We start from the raw sequence: 26,345 nt of genomic DNA, 5'->3' as shown, positions 1-26,345 counted from the left end.
TGGCTGGCAATCAGGCAACACAGCGTGCAGTAATCAGCGCACATACAGAGATCTGGCAATAACCAAAAACAATAGGACGAGCTCTGAGACGTGGAATCTCTGTAGACTGCAGTACCTGATCTATCCTCACACAACTATAAGCAGCAGTGGATTGCGCCTATCACTACCTATGCAACTCGGCACTGCCTGAGGAGCTGACTAGCCTGAAGATAGAAATACAAGCCTGACTTACCTCAGAGAAATACCCCAAAGGAATAGGCAGCCCCCCACATATAATGACTGTTACCAAGATGAAAAGACAAACGTAGGAATGAAATAGATTCAGCAAAGTGAGGCACGATATTCTAGACAGAGCGAGGATAGCAAAGAGAACTATGCAGTCTACAAAAAACCCTAAAACGAAAACCACGCAAAGGGGCAAAAAGACCCACCGTGCCGAACTAACAGCACGGCGGTGCACCCCTTTGCTTCTCAGAGCTTCCAGCAAAAGTTAATAGCAAGCTGGACAGAAAAAACAGAAAACAAACTAGAAGCACTTATCTAGCAGAGCAGCAGGCCCAAGGAAAGATGCAGCAGCTCAGATCCAACACTGGAACATTGACAAGGAGCAAGGAAGACAGACTCAGGTGGAGCTAAATAGCAAGGCAGCCAACGAGCTCACCAAAACACCTGAGGGAGGAAGCCCAGAGACTGCAATACCACTTGTGACCACAGAAGTGAACTCAGCCACAGAATTCACAACAGAGCGCCGTTTGACTTTTCAATGCAAAATTGACTGGAATTGAGATGGGACGCCATGTTGCGTTTGGAGAGCCACTGATGTGCCTAAACATTGAAACCCCCCACAAGTGACACCATTTTGGAAAGTAGACCCCCTAAGGAACTTATCTAGATGTGTGGTGAGCACTTTGACCCACCAAGGGCTTCACAGAAGTTTATAATGCAGAGCCGTAAAAATAAAACAAAAAATTTTTCCCACAAAATTAATTTTTTAGTCCCCAGTTTTGTATTTTCCCAAGGGTAACAGGAGAAATTGGACCCCAAAAGTTGTTATTCAATTTGTCCTGAGTACGCTGATACCCCATATGTTGGGGTAAACCCCTGTTTAGGCACACAGGAGAGCTCAGAAGGGAAGGAGCACTGTTTTACTTTTTCAACGCAGAATTGGCTGGAATTGAGATCGGACGCTATGTCGCGTTTGGAGAGCCCCTGATGTGCCTAAACAGTGAAAAAACCCCAATTATAACTGAAACCTTAATCCAAACACACCCCTAACCCTAATCCCAATGGTAACCCTAACCACACCTCTAACCCAGAAACACCCCTAACCCTAATCCCAACCCTATTCCCAACCGTAAATGTAATCCAAACCCTAACCCTAACTTTAGCCCCAACCCTAACCCTAACTTTAGCCCCAAACCTAACTGTAGCCTTAACCCTAGTCCTAACCCTAGCCCCAACCCTAATCCTAGCCCCAACCCTAAACCTAACCCTAACCCTAGTCCTAACCCTAACCCTAACCCTAGCCCTAACCCTAACCCTAGCCCTAACTCTAGACCTAACCCTAGCCCTAACCCTAGCCCTAACCCTAACCCAAGCCCTAACCCTAGCCCTAACCCTAGCCCTAACCCTAACCCTAGCCCTAACCCTACTGGGAAAATGGAAATAAATACATTTTTTAAATTTTGTTATTTTTCCCTAACTAAGGGGGTGATGAAGGGGGGTTTGATTTACTTTTATAGCAGGTTTTTTAGCGGATTTTTATGATTGGCAGCCGTCGCACACTAAAATACGCTTTTTATTGCAAAAAATATTTTTTGCGTTACCACATTTTGATAGCTATAATTTTTCCATATTTTGGTCCACAGAGTCATGTGAGGTCTTGTTTTTTGCGGGATGAGTTGACGTTTTTATTGGTAACATTTTCGGGCACGTGACATTTTTTGATCGCTTTTTATTCCGATTTTTGTGAGGCAGAATGACCAAAAACCAACTATTCATGAATTTCTTTTGGGGGAGGCGTTTATACCGTTCCGCGTTTGGTAAAATTGATAAAGCAGTTTTATTCTTCGGGTCAGTACGATTACAGCGATACCTCATTTATATCATTTCTTTATGTTTTGGCGCTTTTGTACGATAAAAACTATTTTATAGAAAAAATAATTATTTTTGCATCGCTTTATTCTGAGGACTATAACTTTTTATTTTTTTGCTGATGATGCTGTATGGTGGCTTGTTTTTTGTGGGACAAGATGACGCTTTCAGCGGTACCATGGTTATTTATTTCCATCTTTTTGATCGCATGTTATTCCACTTTTTGTTCGGCGGTATGATAATAAAGCGTTGTTTTTTGCCTCGTTTTTTGTTTTTTCTTACGGTGTTTACTGAAGGGGTTAACTAGTGGGACAGTTTTATAGGTTGGGTCGTTACGGATGCGGTGATACTAAATATGTGTACTTTTATTGTTTGTTTGTTTTTATTTAGATAACGAAATTAATTTATGGGAATAATATTTTTTTTTTTCATTATTTAGGAATTTTTTTTATTATTTTTTTTTACACGTGTGGAAATTTTTTTTTTTAATATTTTTACTTTGTCCCAGGGGGGACATCACAGATCGGTGATCTGACAGTTTGCACAGCACTCTGTCAGATCACCGATCTGACTTATAGCACTGCAGGCTTCACAGTGCCTGCTCTGAGCAGGCTCTGTGAAGCCACCTCCCTCCCTGCAGGACCCAGATGCCGCGGCCATCTTGGATCCAGGTCTGGAGCAGGGAGGGAGGTAAGCAGACCCTTGCAGCAACGCGATCACATCGCGTTACTGCGGGGGTCTCAGGGAAGCCCGCAGGGAGCTGTTATGCTAGGCAATTCAGTAACACAATGTACATAGCGATCAGAGCACATACAGTGATCTGACAATAACCCAAAATAATAGAACGAGCTCTGAGACGTGGAAACTCTGTAGACCGCAATTCCTGATCCTCTCCAAACACAACTAGAGGCAGCTGTGGATTGCGCCTAAGGCTCCCTATGCAACTCGGCACAGCCTGAGAAACTAACTAGCCTGAAGATAGAAAAATAAGCCTACCTTGCCTCAGAGAAATACCCCAAAGGACAAGGCAGCCCTCCACATATAATGACTGTGAGTAAGATGAAAAGACAAACGTAGGGATGAAATAGATTAAGCAAAGTGAGGCCCGATATTCTAGACAGAAAGAGGATAGGAAAGATAACTTTGCGGTCTACACAAAACCCTAAAGAAAACCACGCAAAGGGGGCAAAAAGACCCTCCGTACCGAACTAACGGCACGGAGGTACACCCTTTGCGTCCCAGAGCTTCCAGCAAAACAAATAGACAAGCTGGACAGAAAAAATAGCAACAAATAGCAAAGAAGCACTTAGCTATGCAGAGCAGCAGGCCACAGGAATGATCCAGAGAAACACAAGTCCAACACTGGAACATTGACAGGAAGCATGGATCAAAGCATCAGGTGGAGTTAAGTAGAGAAGCAGCTAACGACCTCACCAGATCACCTGAGGGAGGAAACTCAGAAGCTGCAGTACCACTTTCCTCCACAAACGGAAGCTCCCAGAGAGAATCAGCCGAACTACCACTTGTGACCACAGGAGTGAACTCTGCCACAGAATTCACAACAGTACCCCCCCCTTGAGGAGGGGTCACCGAACCCTCACCAGAGCCCTCAGGCCGACCAGGATGAGCCACATGAAAGGCACGAACAAGATCGGGAGCATGGACATCAGAGGCAAAAACCCAGGAATTATCTTCCTGAGCATAACCCTTCCATTTAACCAGATACTGGAGTTTCCGTCTTGAAAGACGAGAATCCAAAATCTTCTCCACAATATACTCCAATTCCCCCTCCACCAAAACCGGGGCAGGAGGCTCAACAGATGGGACCATAGGTGCCACGTATCTCCGCAACAATGACCTATGGAATACGTTATATATGGAAAAAGAATCTGGAAGGGTCAGACGAAAAGACACAGGATTAAGAACCTCAGAAATCCTATACGGACCAATAAAACGAGGTTTAAACTTAGGAGAGGAAACCTTCATAGGAATATGACGAGAAGATAACCAAACCAGATCCCCAACACGAAGTCGGGGACCCACACGGCGTCTGCGATTAACGAAAAGTTGAGCCTTCTCCTGGGACAAGGTCAAATTGTCCACTACCTGAGTCCAAATCTGCTGCAACCTGTCCACCACAGTATCCACACCAGGACAGTCCGAAGACTCAACCTGTCCTGAAGAGAAACGAGGATGGAACCCAGAATTGCAGAAAAACGGCGAAACCAAGGTAGCCGAGCTGGCCCGATTATTAAGGGCGAACTCAGCCAAAGGCAAAAAGGACACCCAGTCATCCTGATCAGCAGAAACAAAGCATCTCAGATATGTTTCCAAGGTCTGATTGGTTCGTTCAGTCTGGCCATTAGTCTGAGGATGGAAAGCCGAGGAAAAAGACAAGTCAATGCCCATCCTACCACAAAAGGCTCGCCAAAACCTCGAAACAAACTGGGAACCTCTGTCAGAAACAATATTCTCTGCAATGCCATGCAAACGAACCACATGCTGGAAGAACAAAGGCACCAAATCAGAAGAGGAAGGCAATTTAGACAAGGGTACCAGATGGACCATCTTAGAAAAGCGATCACAGACCACCCAAATGACTGACATCTTTTGACAAACGGGAAGGTCAGAAATAAAATCCATAGAGATATGTGTCCAAGGCCTCACTTTGCTGAATCTATTTCATCCCTACGTTTGTCTTTTCATCTTGCTAACAGTCATTATATGTGGGGGGCTGCCTTTTCCTTTGGGGTATTTCTCTGAGGCAAGTCAGGCTTGTTTTTCTATCTTCAGGCTAGTCAGCTCCTCAGGCTGTGCCGAGTTGCATAGGTACTGTTAGGCGCAATCCACAGCTGCCTTTAGTTGTGTTAAGGTTAGGTTCAGGTATTGCGGTCTACAGAGATTCCACGTCTCAGAGCTCATTCTATTGTTTTTGGGTTATTGTCAGATCACTGTATGTGCTCTGATTGCTGGCACACTGTGTCACTGGATTGCCTACATAACATCACCCCAAACCATCTCGATTGGTTTCAGGCCTGGTAACTGTGGAGGCCATGTCATCTGGCGTAGCACCCCATAACTTTCCTTCTTGGTCAAATAGCCCTTACATAGCCTGGAGGTGTGTTTGGGGTCATTGTCCTGTTGAAAAATAAATGATGGTCCAACTAAACGCAAACCGGATGGAATAGCATGCCGCTGCAAGATGCTGTGATAGCCACGCTGGTTCAGTATGCCTTCAATTTTGAATAAATCCCCAACAGTGTCACCAGCAAAGCACCCCCACACCATCCCACCTCCTCCATGCTTCATGGTGGGAAGCAGGCATGTAGAGTCCGTCCGTTCACCTTTTCGCACAAAGACACGGTGGTTGGAACCAAAGATCTCAAATTTGGACTCATCAGACCAAAGCGCAGATTTCCACTGGTCTAATGTCTATTCCTTGTGTTCTTTATCCCAAACAAGTCTCTTCTGCTTGTTGCCTGTGGTTTTCTAGCAGCTATTTTACCACGAAGGCCTGCTGCAAAAAGTCTCCTCTTAACAGTTGTTGTAAAGATGTGTCTGCTGCTAGAACTCTGTGTGGCATTAACTGGGATAAACTTATCCTCAGAAGCAGAGGTGACTCTTTGTCTTCCTTTCCTGGGGCGGTCCTCATGTGAGCCAGATTATTTGCAGCGCTTGATGGTTTTTGTCACTGCACTTGGGGACACTTTCAAAGTTTTCCCAATTTTTAGGACTGACTGACCTTCATTTCTTAAAGTAATAATGGCCACTCGTTTTTCTTTACTTAGCTGCTTTTTTCTTACCATAAAACAAATTCTAACAGTCTATTCAGTAGGACTATCAGCTGTGTATCCACCAGACTTCTGCACAACACAACTGATGGTCCCAACCCCATTTATAAGGCAAGAAATTCCACCTGACAGGGCACACTTGTGAAGTGAAAACCATTCCCGGTGACTACGTCTTGAAGCTCATCAAGAGAATGCCAAGAGTGTGCAAAGCAGTCATCAAAGCAAAAGGTGGCTACTTTGAAGAACCTAGAATATAAGACATAATTTCAGTTGTTTCACACTTTTTTGTTAAGTATATAATTCCAAATGTGTTAATTCATAGTTTTGATGCCTTCAGTGTGAAAGTACAATTTTCATAGTCATGAAAATTCAGAAAAATCTTTAAATGAGAAGGTGTGTCCAAACTTTTGGCCTGTACTGTATATGTTTTTTTTTTTGCCCAAAGAAAATCCCACCAAGACAAATCCGACTTTCATCCTAGGAACGGATCAAAATTACCCATGTAAGTCTCAGAAAGAACAATCATGGTATCCTAATGCTGTCCATTTTTCACCGACTGATTGATAGGAGATGCCTGAGAAATCACCATAAGTTTTTTTTCCACATGGTAGAAAAATTGCTGAAACTCCAACGGTAAAAACCGACACTAACCAAACACTGATGAAAATCTGATCCAAAATACTGATGGAGACCCTGATCCGTTTATGATGTCCATATACCCTAATGAAAAATATGGAAGGGAATGGTCCAAATGTGACGAACCTTTATGGCTAAAACTCAGGGATATACTAAAATGAATGAACAAAAGAAATACATGAAAAGAATGAGCACAATAACATATTGGTGTAAAAATAAAGAAATGCATAACAGGTTTTCTTGGCATCCTAGAAAAGGAATGAACATGGAAGAAGTGCATGGAATTTAGTGGCATTCATATATATCACATAGAAACAGATGTGTACTGAAATCTCTGCACTTTTTTTTACAATGGAAATGAAGATGGAATATACGTAGGTCATAGTGGAATGAACACAGTCTATATTCCATACAAACAGGATATTTAATTCCCTCTGCTCATTAGGCGGAGAATGAACATGGATTTGTGCAATTTGCATTGGAATGAACACATATCGCATATGAACAGATGAAAATATTAAATTTTATGCATTTATTAGGGACTGAACATGGAAATTAATCAGTTTACAGTGGGATGGACACATCCAATAGAAAGAGAGGGAGATTTTACATGTTCATTCCCTTTCTAAAAAGCACAGCAAATTCAATATGCATTTTATAGTGGAAAGAAAATGTAATATATACCATATAAACTGATGCATATTGAATTTTCTGTGCTTGTAGGTAGGGAATGAACATGGATTAAAGGGTTATTCCCAGTTTGCATTATTTTTCACAGTAAATGCATATTTATTTTTAATATACAGAATAATTCCACTATAAGGTTTCCTTCTTATACCTTTGTGTCTTTCTTCACTATCTGCACCTCGGTGCATCCAGCTTCCTATAGCAGAGTAGGCAGTCCTATTCTTGCGTGCTAACACTACATTTTTCAGCAGCACTTGCTTCTCCTCAGTGCTGCAGACCCCTCACATCTCTCCTGACTAGCTCCATCTTTCTGAGTTATCATCAAGCTAACCTAATTAAAGAATTCACCTTATGCTTCTGTGCACCTTCTGGTTCTGTACAGTAACTTGACTGGCCGATTATATCTTCTGCCATCAACATCAGTATAGTTGCTTGTGTGATTTTACATCATTGCTAGCCAGTTTATAGCAGAGATCAACTTTCCTGCGCTACTCCACAGTAAGGCAGTGCAAGGTTGTGCTTGTTCAGACAGATCAGTGATGTAATGCTGCCCTGTTGATGCATATGACAGAAAATAATCCTCTGCCTTATGCAACTATAGACCAGTATTTTCAGATCTACATTACTGAACTCTCAACAGCAGGCAACAAACACAGTTCAACTAATCTCAGTCCCTATTTACAGAGTCTCATACTGCAGCATATCTCTTTTCTCAGCCCCATTTATACAACCCACTCTGCAGTAGCTTTCCTTTTTGTCCCCTCTCTATACAGTATAATGCATCCTGTAATATACCTTTCCTTTCTTTCCCAATTATATGTAGCCCATTCTGCGGTATCTCTCTCAATTCTGTCCCCTTTATAGATAGCTCATGCTGCAGTATATATCTCTTATCTGTCCCTTCTATATACTGCCCATCCTGCACTACTTCCCTCCTCTCAGCTCCTGTACACAGAGCCCCATTCTGCAGTATATATCTCCCCTCAGTATATCTCTTGGTCAGTCTCCTCTATATATAGCCCATCCCTCAATACATGGTTTCTCTTAGTTACCAGCACACAAGCACAACAACTTCTTCCCGGTATGAGCTCTCGGCACTATAATGAAAGAGGCTCTGCCACTTTCTGTGACGTCAATCCTCACAGTAGAAGCTCCATCCTAAATATGACCAAGAGCAGAGCCAGGACGCCAACTGAGAGAGACTGCATCGTGAAGGATCGACCAGGGCCCCTGGATCTACAGGATGGTTAAAATGGCAACTGAAAAGTAAAACATGGAGGGGCACCCTTCGGGGGGAGATGTGCAGCACGGGGCAAATTTAAAAAGTGGGTTATAGTGGCAAAAATTAATAAAATATGAGAACATTATTATAAAAGCACAGTGTGATTTTTGGAATACCCCATTATGGGGAACAAGTCAGCAGGATTGTGCACAGTGACCTACAGACACTGTCAGGTTGGAGCTGTTACACTGATTAAAATGATACCTTGGTCGATGAAATCCGTCTTGTGGTTGTTGTTTATCGCGTTCCGAATTATGCAACTCCGCAGGAGCAGTCAGCACCTTTTTGAGGAAGATTTTTTTTTTCATATATAACAAGTTTATATGACTAAATAATATGAATACATGGATCATGCTACAGGGCAGGCACCGCCATCTGCATGATGAATGTTTTGGGTTTTTTTTCAAAACAATAAGACATACAGTATGCAAACTATGGGGCAGATCACTGAGGGATCAGTGACCTGTCAGCAGTCTGCATTATGAATACCTAAGCAGAGCAGCACACGAAGACCCCCAGAGGCCACCCTGGAGCACGAGCATATCAACTTAAAATTGAAAATAGAGATTAAACAACAACCACAAGACAGATTTCATCACCAGGTATCATTGTAATCAGTATAATGGCGCCAACCCGACAATGTCTGTGGGCTACTGAGCGCAACCCTGCTGACAGGTTCCCTTTAAGGGCAGTTTATATTGGAATGAATACATCTCCCATGTGAACAGTTGTGTGTTGAATTCCCTTTGCTTATTAGGTAGGGAATGCACATGGAATACTGTATATGAGGATTATAATGTAATGAACACATTTTCCATATAAACAGATGTATATTGAATTCCCTGTGCTCATTAGGTAGGAAAACCGCATGGAAAATGTGCCGATTATAATGGAATGAACATATATCCCAACATAAGCAGAGGTATATTGAATTGCCTGTGATTGATATATAGGGAATGAACATGGAATATGTACAGATCATAGTCAAATGAATATATTTTCTGTATAAACAGATGGGTATTGAATTACCTGTGCTTGTTAGATAAGGCATGAACATGGAATATGTGTGGATTATAGTGGAATGAACACATATACTTTATAAATTACACTGGTCAATCATTTTTTTTATTCCTTGTATATTAGTGGAAAGGGCAGATTATATTGTGCCTTAAAATTATTTCTACTGCACCTAACTCTGCCGCATCAACTTCAGGTGCGAAAAATGGTGCTGTACTGCGGATGTGACGGCAAGGAAACTGTCTCATGTAACCAATTAATAGGGCATGATACTTATTGGGTAATGGGTAATGTATCTACAGTGGCTTTGTGAAAGTATTCACCTCCTTGGCATTTTTCATGTTTTGCTACCTCACAGCCTGGAATGTCACTATTTTTTTTAGGGTTTGCATCAGTGCGCGTAAAGAATATGCCTACAACATTGGTTATTTTTTCATTCTGAAGCAAACAGCACATAGGACAAAATAACTGAAAACTTTAGTGTGCAGAACTATTCACCCCCCTAAAGAGCCTCTTTTGTGGCAATTATAGCTGCAAGTCACTTTAGATAAGTCTCTAAGAGGTTTCAACATCTTGCCACAGATATTTACCCATTCCTCAAGGTAAAACTGCTCCAGCTCCTTCAAGTTAAATGGTTTCCTTTGGTGAACAGAAATATTCAAGTCTGATCACATATTCTCAATTGGATTAAGGTCTGGGCTTTGCCTAGGCCATGTCAAAACATTTACACATTTCCCCTTAAACCACTCAAGTGTTGCTTTAGCAGTATGCTTTGGGTCATTGGCTCAAATCACTGACAGGTGGAAACAAGTTTTGCTCAAGAATATCCCAGTATTTGGCACCATCCATCTTCCCCTCGACTCAGACCATTTTCCCTGCTGACGAAAAACATCCCCACAGCATAATGCTGCCACCACCATGTTTCACTGTGGAGATGGTGTGCTCACTTGGGTTGATGAGCTGTGTTAATGTGGCACCAGACACAACATTTACCTTGGTGGCCAATAAGTTCAATTTTTGACTCATTTGACCACAGCATTGGTCCACAGCATGACTCATTTGACCACATCTTTTGACAAACTCAAAACGTCACTTAGAATTTTTGTGTGTAAGTAAAGATTTTTTTCTGCCCACTCTTCCATAAAGGCCACCTCTATGGAGCGTACGGCTTATTGTGGTTGTATGGACAGATACTGCAGTATCTGTTTGGGTACTCTGCAGCTCCTTCAGGGTTACCTTTGGTCTTTGTGCTGCCTCTCTGATTAATGCCCTCCTTGCCTGGGCTGAGAGTTTTGGTGGGTGGCCCTTTCTTGACAGATTTGTTGTGGTACCGTGTTCTTGTAAGCAGGTTGCGGGATGCAGTGATGGATAGGAGGCAGAGCAAGATTTAACAAATTTAACAGTTTAATCTAACAGATTAGTAAACTCCTCACAGGGAGATGAATGACTAAAATCGAAATTAAATGGGCAACAAATGCAGTACTCACGGTCACTGAGCACACGGCACCCCTCTCTCTTACGGTCCCGTTTGTGGTGACAGGAGCCAGCACAGTCTGACACAACGCCAGTGCTCAGAGGAGAGAGCATGCCACTCACCCTGCTGCTCCCTGCTTGTTCGCGCCAAACCTGACTGCTGCCGCACTTCTCCTTTGCCACACCCCCTGCTTCCGGGTCACCGGGTCTGTCCGGTTCACTTTTCTTTCCCCCCAGACAACCTGGGACGCAGCCCTGACAGTTCCAGACCTGGCGCGGCACAGGTACCCACAGCCCGGTTTTCTTCCTTACATTCTTTCCATTTGATGATAATGGAGATTGGGATTGTTTATATAACTTAACCCTGACTTGTACCTCTCAACAACTTTGTCCCTGACTTGTTTGGAGATCTCCTTGGTCTTCATGGTGTTTGGTTAGTGGTGCCTCTTGCTTAATGGTGCAGCCACTGTGGCCTTTCAGAAAAGGTAGAATGTATATATTGACAGACCAGGAGATACTTAGATTGCCCACAAGTGGACTTCCTTTCACTAAGCATGTGACTTATGAAGGAATTTGCTTGCACCAGAAATTTTTAGGGGCCTCATAGCAAATGTGGTGAATACATATGCACATGCCAATTTTTATTTATTTTATCCCATAAATTAAATTTTGCCTATATTTTTCTCACTTCACCAACTTAGACTATTTAGTGCATGAGAGGAGGAAAGGAGCGCTCAGGTGAATATAGTAAAAAACATTTGTATTGAAAGTTCAATTTATAAAGTAGTATATATCCAACGTGACAATTAGCATAAATATGAAACAACAGCAGGATAAGAACAGAGACCACAGGGTAACAGGCTCAGGGTCTCCTTTTCCTCTGCCCACGGTAAGTTTTACCCCTGTTTTGATTCATTTTTGATCAATTTTTGATCAGTTTTGCACACTTATCTGGGGCATCTTACCGCTGTACATGTACATTGCACTGGCACTTTACATATATATCTATGGTTTTCATGTATATTTGAGCATTGGGGTTTAGTGTTACCCTGTGGTCTCTGTTTTTATCCTGCTGTTGTTTCATATTTATGCTAATTGTCACATTAGATATATACTACTTTTTGAATTGAACTTTCAATAAAAATATGTTTTTTACTATATTCACCTGAGTGCTCCTTTCCTACTCTCATGCATGTTCTTTGGAGCGGGTGTTTGCCTTATCTTTAGCCACACCATTTTGACATTCAATATGTCACTGAGGTTGTTGTATATATTAGACTATTTAGTGTTGGAAACCTATTGGGCAGCACGGTGGCTCAGTGGATAGCACTGCAGCCTTGCAGCGCTGGGGTCCTGGGTTCGAATCCCACCCAGGACAACATCTGCAAAGAGTTTGTACGTTCTCTCCGTGTTTTGCATGGGTTTCCTCCCACATTCCAAAGACATACTAATAGGGAATCTAGATTGTGAGCCCCATCGGGGACAGTGATGATAATGTGTGCAAAAACTGTAAAGCGCTGCGGAATATGTTAGCGCTATATTATTATTATTTTAGATTATTATTATACCTCTCCTTATTTTTGTACCAATGAGTAATTATGTACATACTTTCTATTCAATCCTTTTGTTTATTCTCTTCAGTACGCCTCCACACATGTATCAAAGGGTGTGTCCAGCTTCTAAGAATAGCAGGGAATGGTATGTATGTATGTATGTTTATAAATATAAATATATATATATATATATATATATATATATATATATATATACAGTACAGACCAAAAGTTTGGACACACCTTCTCATTTAAAGATTTTTCTGTATTTTCATGACCATGAAAATTGTAAATTCACACTGAAGGCATCAAAACTATGAATTAACACATGTGGAATTATTTTGCTTTGATGACTGCTTTACACACTCTTGACATTCTCTTGATGAGCTTCAAGAGGTAGTCACCGGAAATGGTTTTCACTTCACAGGTGTGCCCTGTCAGGTTTAATAAGTGGGATTTCTTGCCTTATAAATGGGGTTGGGACCATCAGTTGTGTTGAGCAGAAGTCTGGTGGATGCACAGCTGAAAGTCCTACTGAATAGACTGTTAGAATTTGTATTATGACAAGAAAAAAGCAGCTAAGTAAAGAAAAACTAGTGGCCATCTTTACTTTAAGAAATGAAGGTCAGTCAATCCGAAAAACTGGGAAAACTTTGAAAGTGTCCCAAAGTGCAGCTGCAAAAACCATCAAGCGCTACAAAGAAACTGGCTCACATGAGGACCGCCACAGGAAAGGAAGACCAAGAGTCACCTCTGCTTCTGAGGATAAGTTTATCTGAGTCACCAGCCTCAGAAATCACAGGTTAACAGCAGCTCAGATTAGAGACCAGGTCCATGCCACACAGAGTTCTAGCAGCAGACACATCTCTACAACAACTGTTAAGAGGAGACTTTGTGCAGCAGGCCTTCATGGTAAAATAGCTGCTAGGAAACCACTGCTAAGGAAAGGCAACAAGCAGAAGAGACTTGTTTGGGCTAAAGAACACAAGGAATGGACATTAGACCAGTGGAAATCTGTGCTTTGGTCTGATGAGTCCAAATTTGAAATCTTTGGTTCCAACCACCGTGTCTTTGTGCGACACAGAAAAGGTGAACGGATGGACTCTACATGCCTGGTTCCCACCGTGAAGCATGGAGGAGGAGGTGTGATGGTGTGGGGGTGCTGTGCTGGTGACACTGTTGGGAATTTATTATACTGAACCAGCATGGCTACCACAGCATCTTGCAGCAGCATGCTATTCCATCCGGTTTGCGTTTAGTTGGACCATCACTTATTTTTCAACAGGACAATGACCCCAAACACACCTCCAGGCTGCGTAAGGGCTATTTGACCAAAAAGGAGAGTGATGGGGTGCTACACCAGATGACCTGGCCTCCACAGTCTCCAGACCTGAACCCAATCGAGATAGTTTGGGGTGAGCTGGACCGCAGAGTGAAGGCAAAAGGGCCAACAAGTGCTAAGCATCTCTGGGAACTCCTTTAAGATTGTTGGAAGACCATTCCCGGTGACTACTTCTTGAAGCTCATCAAGAGAATGCCAAGAGTGTGCAAAGCAGTCATCAAAGCAAAAGGTGGCTACTTTGAAGAACCTAGAATATAAGACATATTTTCAGTTGTTTCACACATTTTTGTTAAGTATAATAATAATTCCACATGTGTTAATTCATAGTTTTGATGCCTTCAGTGTGAATTTACAATTTTCATAGTCATGAAAATACAGAAGAATCTTTAAATGAGAAGGTGTGTCCAAACTTTTGGACTGTACTGTATATATATAAAAATGTGTGTGTATATATATATATATATATATATCCCCTTAACGACTGCCGATACACCTTTTAACAGCGGCAGTTAAGGGTACTTAAAGGGAACCTGTCACCTCCAAAATCGAAGGTGAGCTCACCGGCATCAGGGGCTTATCTACAGCATTCTGGAATGCCTGCAGATAAGCCCCCGATGTATCCTGAAAGATGAGAAAAAGAGGTTAGATTATACTCACCCAGGGCCAGTCCCGGTCTGGTTCTGGTCTGATGGGCGTCGCGGTCCGGTCTGGGGCTTCCCATCTTCTTACGATGACATCCTCTTCTTGTAGTCACCCTGCGGCTCCGGCGCAGGCGTACTTTGTCTTCTCTGTTGAGGGCAGAGCAAAGTACTGCAGTGCGCAGGCTCTGGGCCTCTCTGACCTTTCCCGACGCCTGCGCACTACAGTACTTTGCTCTACCCTCAACAGAGAAGACAAAGTACGCCTGCGCCAGAGCCGCAGCATGAATACAAGAAGAGGACGTCATCATAAGAAGATGGGAGGCCCCGGACCGGACCGCGATGCCCATGGGAGCAGAACCGGACCGGGACCACCCATGGGTGAGTATAATCTAACCTCTTTTTCTCATCTTTCAGGTTATATCGGGGGCTTATCTACAGCATTACAGAATGCTGTAGATAAGCTCCTGATGCTGGTGGGCTTAGCTCACCTTCAATTTTGAGGGTGACAGGTTCCCTTTAAACCACAGCGCCGCTTTTTAACGGCGCTGAGGTTTAAGTGTATAGCGCTCCCCCCAGAGTCAGAATTTCTGTGGGGTCTCGGCCACCTTTAATCTATGAATTTGAGCTGAGATATTCATAAGTACCTGCATGTGGCATTAAAGGCCCCCAGTTGCCAATCTTTCTGCACCCATAAGCTGAGGATGGCATACAAAAAACTGTAAATCCCTTGTGCACACACAGGCAGCATGGTCTCCTGTATTTGCAAAAGCTCTGGCTGCATTCAGTGGCTGCACAGAAGTGCAGACAGTTAAAGAAGGTGGACAGATGATATAATCCCTTAGCCACTGCCATATTCAGGGTATGTGCACACGCCAGGATTTTTTCCTGACATAATCCTGAGAATTCTGCCAGAAATCCGCGTGCTTTTTTCGCGCGGATTTCTCGCGGAATTTGCGCGTTTTTTGCGCAGATTTTTTGCGGATTTTTTGCGTTTTGTTTTTTTTTTATTTTCCAGAGTGTCCTTTTTGATAGGAAATCTGCAAAAAATCCGCAAAAAGATAGAGCATGTCCGGATTTTTTGCGGTATGCGTTTTTTTTGCGGAAAAAAACGCTAACATCTGCACAAAAAATGCGGAATGCATTCTAAATGATAGGATGCATAATGTTAGCGTTTTTTTAGCGGATCTATAGCGTTTTTATGGCGAAATTCCGCTAAAAATCCGGACGTGTGCACATACCCTCATTGTATGAATGGGAAATCATCACATCCACAATTTACAGGGATCATCACACCCACAGTTTACAGAGCTGTGGTGCAAAATGCAGATATGTATGGCTTTCCCTCAGAAGGTCATATTTTAATGCAAGAGTCAACAAACTGGATAACTGGTTAATGACATATTTTATTTCCCAGGGGAAAAAATGATAATAGTGATTATTAAATCAGATGGCGGTATTTACTATTATTTGAGCACTACATGGCGACGAACTGAAAGTTGTAAAGGACTTCAGCCTACTCGGATCAATGATCACTCGAGATGCAGCAATGACATCAAAAGTCATTAGTAGAATAACTATGGGCAATTCTACAATGAAGTCACTGGACAAGGTCTTTAACCCCTTCATGACCTTGGGATTTTTCATTTTTCCGTGTTCGTTTTTCACTCCCCTCCTTCCCAGAGCCATAACTTTTTTATTTTTCCGTCAATATGGCCATGTGAGGTCTTATTTTTTGCGGGACGAGTTGCACTTTTGAACGACATCATTGGTTTTAGCATGTTGTGTACTAGAAAACGGGAAAAAAATTCTAAGTGCGGTGAAATTACAAAAAAAGTGCAATCCCACACTTGTTTTTTGTTTGGCTTTTTTGCTAGGTTCACTAAATGCTAAAACTGACCTGACATTATGATTCTCCACATCACTACGAGTTCATAGACACCAAACATGACTAGGTTATTTTTTACCTAAGTGGTGAAAAAAAATTCCAAACTTTGCTAAAAAAAAAAATTGCGCCATTTTCCGATACTCGTAGCGTCTCCATTTTTCATGATCTGGGGTCGGTTGAGGGCTTATTTTTTGCGTGCCGAGATGACGTTTTTAATGACAGCATTTTGGTGCAGATACGTTCTTTTGATCGCCCGTTATTGCATTTTATTGCAATGTCGCGGCGACCAAAAAAACGTAATTCTGGCGTTTCAAATTTTTTTCTCGCTACGCTGTTTAGCGATCAGGTTAATGCTTTTTTTTAATTGATAGATCGGGCGATTCTGAGCGCGGCGATACCAAATATGTGTAGATTTGATATTTTTTTATTGATTTATTTTGATTGGGGTGAAAGGGGGGTGATTTAAACTTTTATATTTTTTTTATTTTTTTCACATTTTTTTAACTTTTTTTTTTTACTTTTGCCATGCTTCAATAGCCTCCATGAGAGGCTAGAAGCAGGCACAGCACGATCGCCTCTGCTACATAGCAGCGATCTGCTGTTTGCTGCTATGTAGTAGAAAATCAGGTGTGCTGTGAGCGCCGACCACAGGGTGGCACTCACAGCGACGGGCGATCAGTAACCATAGAGGTCTCAAGGACCTCTATGGTTACAATGGAGAAGCATCGCCGACCTCCGATCATGTGACGGGGTCGGCGATTACGTCATTTCCGGCCGCCCGGCCGGATGCGGTAGTTAAATGCCGCTGTCTGCGTTTGACAGCGGCATTTAACTAGTTAATAGGCGCGGGCAGATCGCGATTCTGCTCACGCCTATTGCGGGCACATGTCAGCTGTTCAAAACAGCTGACATGTCCCGGCTTTGATGCGGGCTCACCGCGGAGCCCTGCATCAAAGCAGGGGAGCTGACCTCGGACGTACTATCCCGTCCGAGGTCAGAAAGGGGTTAAATCGAGAAACATTTCACTGGCGACAAAGACACAACTCATTCATAGTTTGGTATGTTCTGTAGTAACATATGAATGCGAAACCTGGACTATAAAGAATATGGTGCAGAAGAAGGATGTTATCAATACCATGGATGGCAAGAAGAACAAACAAATCAAGGTTGGATCAAATCAAGCCAGACATGTCACTTGCAATAGAAATCACCAAGCTACGATTTGACTACTTTGGACCCATCATACGAAAAGAGCTATCACTGGAGAAGGACATCATGGTTGAAAGAACAGGAGGAACAAGGCGAAGAGGAAGACCAGCAACCCGATGGTGTGATACTATCAAGATAACGGAGATGACCCAGGTGGACCTATCTAGTCTTGCACGTGATCGATCTTCCTATACAGTGTTCATCCATCAAGTCGACATGGCATGAGACCGAGCCAAAGGCTGTTAAAATATATATATATATATATATATATATATATATATATATACTGTATATATATAATATTATTTGGCAAATGTATGGTGGTGATGTCTGAGGACTGTACAGAACATATTTATGGCAAATAAATCGAACCTTCATATTTTAGATTTTTTATTCCAATATTTTAAGAAAATATTTTAGATTTTGAATACAATCTTTTGCTGGCAAGTCTAAAGATATAAAAAAAAATGTTGCCGCATTTACGACTTCTGGTGACATGATGACATTCTGGTATTAAGCTGATTAAAGATATTGCAGCCCCAGGTAAAACCAAGCTAATACAACCATGTTTTATGCAATATGACAAACCCATGTTTTCTCCATTTTACAGCCTCATCTCTGCTATATCGGTACAGTTTTCCTTCCAGCTTTTAGCTGACAGCGTAGCAGCTAAATACACCGTATCTGTGATTTAAGATTCCAGTCTGTCAAACTGTGATGCACTTTCCATTGGTATAAATTATTGCAAATGACTCACTTACTATAAAGATAAATGACACCGTTACCGTCACCATATTTTTCCTTTTTTTCCCTCTATGACAACCCACTTATCAGATGGGAAGGTTAAATAAATCACATTTAGTCTAGCAGAAAATCAATCAGCGAGAATCTTTATGATAGTACATTTATGTATGCTGCAAGACAACTAATATGGACCATGCTCTCATTTGTAATTCCTAATACTATCCTCGAAGACGTAACTTATATTTCAGACATCGCAGATGACAAGTAGATACATTTACAACTAAACTGTGCCACACTATAAAATATCCTCAATGAAGTGCCAATTCTACAAGACTGGAGCCACTGTACAGAAGAGAAAACTTCCTAAAAGTGACACAAAGGAGGGTGTACAAGCACGGATAGGGGATAACATTCATCTGCGGGAATACCCCATTAATTGTTTATGCAGCTCATAGCGGTGACTGTAGGTAGTTAGCATGTTAGTTATTTATCTACAAGTCTACGCATAGGATATTGAACTTGGTATAAAAAAGGAGCTACAAATAGTTATTAAGAATTTAATCTGTAGGTATTTGGATCTATTATAATCTAATTAGGTTCTCCGAGCATATGATATTGATGACCTCTCCTTAGGGCAAGTGCAGACAAGGGTATATTCTCTCATCTGTGACAATTGGACCAATTCTGTAAATCAAACTCTGAACAGAGTTTGATCATAATGTGATTATAGTGTGATCCGATTCTCTTGGATGAGGGGTAGATGAAGGAAGCAGTTTCTCCATCTTCTCCATTCTGTAAATCCATAAAACAGTTGTTTGCACAGCCCCGTAGAATAACATTGGTCCAAGTGCTATACAATGTTTTGTTGGATCGCACTCGGACTGAAAGTTTGCTCATCTGCTTCATTAACTTCTGGCAAATCATCAATATAAGATCAGTAGGGGTCCGACATTAAACAGCTGATCTGAGGGTGCTATTAGCTCTGGCAGTGACTGGATTATAAACATGTGCGGCTCCTTTCAATGTGTAGCAGCCGCTGCCAAATACTGCAGAACAGCACCTATCCTCGGCTCACAGTTGATCATGGGGGATGCCTGGTGTTGGACTCCCTCCAATCTAACATCAATGACTTATCCCAAGGAAACAACATCAATATCATATGCCCGAAGTACCCCTTTAACAAAAGGAAATAATGTTGCAGAGCGGATACCCACTTTTAAGAGGTTGCCTGCATTTTGATGAAATTTCCAAAAATGTCATGCACTGATGTGTATTAGCACATGGAATGCTAAAAAGTGCTAATTGTTTACACATGTAGAAGCCAGACCCATTGCCCATGGATATGGTGTGTAAACAAACCACCATGTCCATAGCTCCCAAGATGGCGGAGGTCACCTCAGCTGCATCCTCTACTGTGCAGGAACTGAAAGTGCATAATATTTTGGATGACAATATGTAGAAATCAGTGTGTATACAGCGGATGAAATACAGAAAAAAGTTTTTGCAGTTCAACAATGTGATAGGAGTCCTCCGGCAGTGCAAGGATTCAGCTATGTCGGCAGCAGAACGAAGCAATAGAGATGAGTATCCAGCGACAGGTCAGGGAGAGCATGATTAAAAACATTTTTTTTAAATTATAGATTCATTAAAAGGCAAAAGGAAAAAATGGGACAGTCCCTGGAAATTGCTCCAGTAGATTGGATGCATTTCGAACTAGGTAGTTCTTATTCATATTCATATGCCAGCATGTTAAACCATATTTAAAGTTTGCGCAACAACATTTAGACAAGCCAGTGAAATACTGGGAGAATTCAGTCTGGTAAGACAAGACCAAAATTGAACTCTTTGGATGCTTACCTTTCCTCCATCTCACACACCTTCCCTTCCTGATCTATCTATCAAAATAAATTAATACATACTTTCCCCTATCCTGGTAATCCACTACCTCTAAGTAACCCTTGACGCTGCCCTGTCCTTCAAACCGCACATCCAAGCTTTCGCCACCTCTTGTCGCCTCCAGCTCAAAAATATCTCCAGAATCCGTCCTTTCCTCAACCCTCACTCTACCAAAATGCTTGTGCATGCCCTTATCATCTCCCGCCTCGACTACTGCGACATCCTCCTCTGTGGCCTACCTTCTAACACTCTCACACCCCTCCAGTCCGTCCTTAACTCTTAACTCTGCTGCCCGACTAATTAATTTCTCTCCTCGCTACACTCCTGCTTCCCCTCTTTGCAAATGCCTTCACGGGCTCCCAATTACCCTGCGTATCCAGTTTAAACTACTAACACTGACCTACAAAGCCATCCATAACCTTTCTCCTTCATATATTTCTGAACTAATCTCTCAATATCTTCCCTCACGTAATCTACGATCCTCCCAAGACCTCCTTCTCTCCTCCACGCTTAATCACTCATCACCCTATGGCCTCCAAGACTTTTTCCCGAATATCCCCCATCCTCTAGAATTCTGTGCCCCAACACGTCCGGTTATCCACCACATTTGGATCCTTCAAACGGAACCTGAAAACCCATCTCTTTAAAGAATCTTACAACCTGTAATGACAACACAGCCACCTCAACACCATCGGAGCTACTGCAACCCCGACCTACTGTCTCCTTCCTCACAATCCTTTAGAATGTATGCCTGCAAGGACAGGGTCCTCTTCCCTCTGTATCAGCCTGTCATTGTTAGTTTTGTTTACTGTAAGTGATATTTGTATTTTGATGTAACCCGTCTAATGTACAGCACCATGGAATTAATGGTGCTATACAAATAAAATAAAATAAATAAACAATAATTATAATAATCCATAATACCGTATATACTCGAGTATAAGCCGACCCGAGTATAAGCCGACCCCCCTAATTTTGCCACAAAAAACTGGGAAAACCTATTGACTCGAGTATAAGCCTAGGGTGGAAATGCAGCAGCTACCGGTGAATTTCAAAAATAAAAATAGATCATTATTTCCCCATAGCTGTGCCATATAGTGCTCTGTGCCGTTCATATCTCCCCATAGCTGTGCCCCATATAGTGCTCTGCACTGTTCATATTCCCCCTTTGCTGTGCCATATAGTGCTCTGCAGCGTTCATATCTCCCCATAGCTGTGCCCCATACAGTGCTCTGCAGCGTTCATATCTACCCATAGCTGTGCCCCATACAGTGCTCTGCAGCGTTCATATCTCCCCATAGCTGTGCCCCATACAGTGCTCTGCAGCGTTCATATCTACCCATAGCTGTGCCCCATACAGTGCTCTGCAGCGTTCATATCTCCCCATAGCTGTGCCCCATACAGTGCTCTGCAGCGTTCATATCTCCCCATAGCTGTGCCCCATACAGTGCTCTGCAGCGTTCATATCTCCCCATAGCTGTGCCCCATACAGTGCTCTGCAGCGTTCATATCTCCCCATAGCTGTGCCCCATACAGTGCTCTGCAGCGTTCATATCTCCCCATAGCTGTGCCCCATACAGTGCTCTGCAGCGTTCATATCTCCCCATAGCTGTGCCCCATACAGTGCTCTGCAGCGTTCATATCTCTCCATAGCTGTGCCCCATATAGTGCACTGCAGCGTTCATATATCCCCATAGATGCTCCACATAAATCTGTGCCGCTGCTGCAATAAAAAAAAAAAAGCCATACTCACCTTTCTTGCTTGCAGCTCCCAGCGTCCGGTCCCAGCGTCTCTGCGCACTGACTGATCAGGCAGAGGCACTATATGCGTCATCGCGCCCTCTGACCTGCACAGTCAGAGCGGAGACGCTGGGAAGATGGAGCGGCGCCCGGCGGCTGGAACGCGGACAGGTGAATATGACATACTTACCTGGTCCCAGCGATCCTGGCGCTCCGCGCCTGTCACAGCTGTCTTCGATGCCACAGCTTCTTTCTCTATCAGCGGTCACCGTTACCGCTGATTAGAGAAATGAATAGGCGGCTCCACCCCTATGGGAGGTGGAGCCGCCTATTCATTTCTCTAATGAGCGGTCCCACGTGACCGCTGAAGAGGGGAAGAAGCTGCAGCACAGAAGACCGTGGGACGGCAGGGACAGCGCGAGGATCGCTGGGACTAGGTAAGTATGCCTCGACGCCCTCTCCCCCTCACCCGCCGACCCTGCCACCCACCTTGACTCGAGTATAAGCCGAGAGGGGCACTTTCAGCCCAAAAATTTGGGCTGAAAATCTCGGCTTATACTCGAGTATATACGGTAAACACATTACTTGAAGGTCAAAAGTCAGTGCATATGACCCCAAAAACACCATACCAACAGCGTTGTTTGGAGGAGGGGACATCATAGTGTGGGTCTCTTTTTCAGCATACGGCACTGGCAAACTTCATCTGATTGAAGGAAGTATGAATGGACAAATGTAACGAGACATTCCTGAAAAAAAAATCTGCTACCATCTACCAGGATTATGAAGATGAAACAAAAGTGGACATTTCAGCAAGACAATGATCCCAAACACATAAGCAAGGAAACTCTCAATTGGTTTCAGAGAAAGAAACCCAAGGGTGGTTTGCACGTTAATGACCGGGCCAATTTGTACAATTCTGAACAATGTCCCTTTATGAGGTTATAACTCTGGAACGCTTCAACGGATCCCGGTGATTCTGAGACTGTTTTCTCGTGACATACTGTACTTCATGATGGTGGTAAAATTTCTTTGATATTACCTGCATTTATTTGTGAAAAAAATGGAAATTTGGCAAAAATTTTGAAAATTTCGCAATTTTCCAACTTTGAATTTTTATGCAATTAAATCACAGAGATGTCACACAAAATACTTAATAAATAACATTTCCCACATGTCTACTTTACATCAGGACAATTTTGGAACCAAAATTTTTTTTTGTTAGTGAGTTATAAGGGTTAAAAATTGAACAGCAATTTCTCATTTTTACAACACCATTTTTTTTGTTAGGGACCACATCTCATTTGAAGTAATTTTGAGGGGTCCATATGATAGAAAATAGCCAAGTGTGACACCATTCTAAAAACTGCACCCTTCGAGGTGCTCAAAACCACATTCAAGAAGTTTATTAACCCTTCAGGTGTTTCACAGAAATTTTTGGAATGTTTAAATAAAAATGAATATTTAACTTTTTTTCACAAAAATTTTAATTTAGCTCCAATTTGTTTTATTTTACCATGGGTAACAGGAGAAAATGGACCCCAAATGTTGTTGCGCAATTTGTCCTGACTACGCTGATACCCCATAAGTGGGGAAAAGCCACTGTTTGGTTGCATGGCAGAGCTCGGAAGCGAAGGAGCGCCATTTGACTTTTCAATGCAAAATTGAAAGGAATTGAGATGGGACGCCATGTTGTGTTTGGAGAGCCCCTGATGTGCCTAAACATTGAAACCCCCACAAGTGACACCATTTTCGAAAGTAAACCCCCTAAGGAACTTATCTAGATGTGTGGTGAGCACTTTGACTAAGTGATTCACAGAAGTTTATAATGCAGAGCCATAAAAATAAAAAATCATATTTTTTCACAAAAATGATTTTTCGCCCCCAATTTTTTATTTTCCCAAGGGTAAGAGAAGAAATTGGACCCCAATAGTTGTTATAACTCTGGAACTCTTCAACGGATCCTGGTGATTCTGACATTGTTTTCTCGTGACATATTGTACTTCATGATAGTGGTAAATTTCTATGATATTACCTGCGTTTATTTGTGAAAAAAATGGAAATTTGGCGAAAATTTTGAAAATGTCACAATTTTCCAAATTTTAATTTTTATGCCCTTAAATCACAGAGATATGTCACACAAAATACTTAATAAGTAACATTTCCCACATGTCTACTTTACATCAGCACAATTTTGGAACCAAAATTTATTTTGTTAGGGAGTTATAAGGGTTAAAAGTTGACACGCAATTTCTCATTTTTACAACACCATTTTTTTTTAGGGACCACATTTCATTTGAAGTCATTTTTAGGGTCTATATGATAGAAAATAATCAAGTGTGACACCATTCTAAAAACTGCACCCCTCAAGGTGCTCAAAACCACATTCAATAAGTTTATTAACCCTTCAGGTGTTTCACAGGAATTTTTGGAATGTTTAAAAATTTACTTCAACTCCAATTTGTTTTATTTTACCAAGGGTAACAGGAGAAAATGGACCCGAAAAGTTTTGGTACAATTTGTCCTGAGTACGCCGATACCCCATATGTGGGGGTAAACCACTGTTTGGGTGCATGGCAGAGCTCGGAAGCGAAGGAGCACCATTTGACTTTTCAATGCAAAATTGACTGGAATTGAGATGAGACACCATGTTGCGTTTGGAGAGCCACTGATGTGCCTAAACATTGAAACCCCCACAAGTGACACCATTTTCGAAAGTAGACCCCCTAAAGAACTTATCTAGATGTGTGGTGAGCACTTTGACCCATTAAGTGATTCACAGAAGTTTATAATGCAGAGCCATAAAAATAAAAAATCATATTTTTTCACAAAAATGATTTTTCGCCCCCAATTTTTTATTTTCCCAAGGGTAAGAGAAGAAATTGGAAACCAATAGTTGTTGTACAATTTGTCCTGAGTACGCTGATACCCCATATGTGGGGGTAAACCACTGTTTGGGCGCATGGGAGAGCTCGGAAGGGAAGGAGCGCCGTTTGACTTTTCAATGCAAAATTGACAGGAGTTGAGATGGGACGCCATGTTGCGTTTGGAGAGCCACTGATGTGCCTAAACATTGAAACCCCCCACAAGTGACACCATTTTGGAAAGTAGACCCCCTAAGGAACTCATCTAGATGTATTGTGAGAGCTTTGAACCCCCAAGTGTTTCCCTACAATTTATAACGCAAAGCCGTGAAAATAAAAATTCTTTTTTTTCCCACAAAATTTATTTTTTAGCCCCCAGTTTTGTATTTTTCCAAGGGTAACAGTTGAAATTGGACCCCAAAAGTAGTTATCCAATTTATCCTGAGTACGCTGATACCCCATATGTGGGGGGAACCACCGTTTGATCGCATGGCAGAGCTCGGAAGGGAAGGAGCACCATTTGGAAGGCAGACTTAGATGGACTTGTCAGCAGGCGTCACGTTGCATTTGCAAAGCCCCTGATGTAACTAAACAGTAGAAACCCCCCACAAGTGACCCCATATTAGAAACTAGACCCCCCAAGGAACTTATCTAGAGGTGTTGTGAGAACTTTGCACCCCCATGTGTTTCCCTACAGTTTATAATGCAGAGCCGTGAAAATAAAAAATCTTTTTTTTTCCACAAAACTTATTTTTTAGCCCCCTGTTTTGTATTTTCCCAAGGGTAACAGGAGAAATTGGACCCCAAAAGTTGTTGTCCAATGTGTGCTGAGTACGCTGATACTCCATATGTTGGGGTAAACCCTTGTTTGGGCGCACAGGAGAGCTCGGAAGAGAAGGAGCACTGTTTTACTTTTTCAACGCAGAATTGGCGGGAATTGAGATCGGACGCCATGTCGCTTTTGGAGAGCCCTTGATGTGTCTAAACAGTGGAAACCTCCCAATTATGACTGAAACCCTAATCCAAACACACCCCTAACCCTAATCCCAATGGTAACCCTAACCACACCCCTAAACCTTACACACCTCTAACCCTTATCCCAACCCTATTCCCAACCGTAAATGTAATCTAAACCCTAGCCCTAACTTTGGCCCCAACCCTAACCCTAACTTTAACTCCAACCCTAACTGTAGCCTTAACTCTAGCCCCAACCCTAGCCCTAACCCTAACCCTAATTCTAACCCTAGCTCTAACCCTAGCCCTAACCCTAACCCTAGCCCTAAACCTAGCCTTAACCCTAACCCTAGCCCTAACCCTAGCCCTAACCCTAAAGGGAAAATGGAAATAAATACATTTTTACATTTTTTTATTTTTTTCTAACTAAGGGGGTGATGAAGGGGGGTTTGATTTACTTTTATAGTGGGGTTTTTAGCGGATTTTTATAATTGGCAGCCGTCACACACTAAGTCTACGATCACATTAGCGTTTTGCGTG

This window comes from Ranitomeya imitator, chromosome 6, assembly GCF_032444005.1.
Source record: "Ranitomeya imitator isolate aRanImi1 chromosome 6, aRanImi1.pri, whole genome shotgun sequence".
In the NCBI taxonomy this organism is placed as follows: Eukaryota; Metazoa; Chordata; class Amphibia; order Anura; family Dendrobatidae; genus Ranitomeya; species Ranitomeya imitator.
This window is presented reverse-complemented; position numbering follows the sequence as displayed.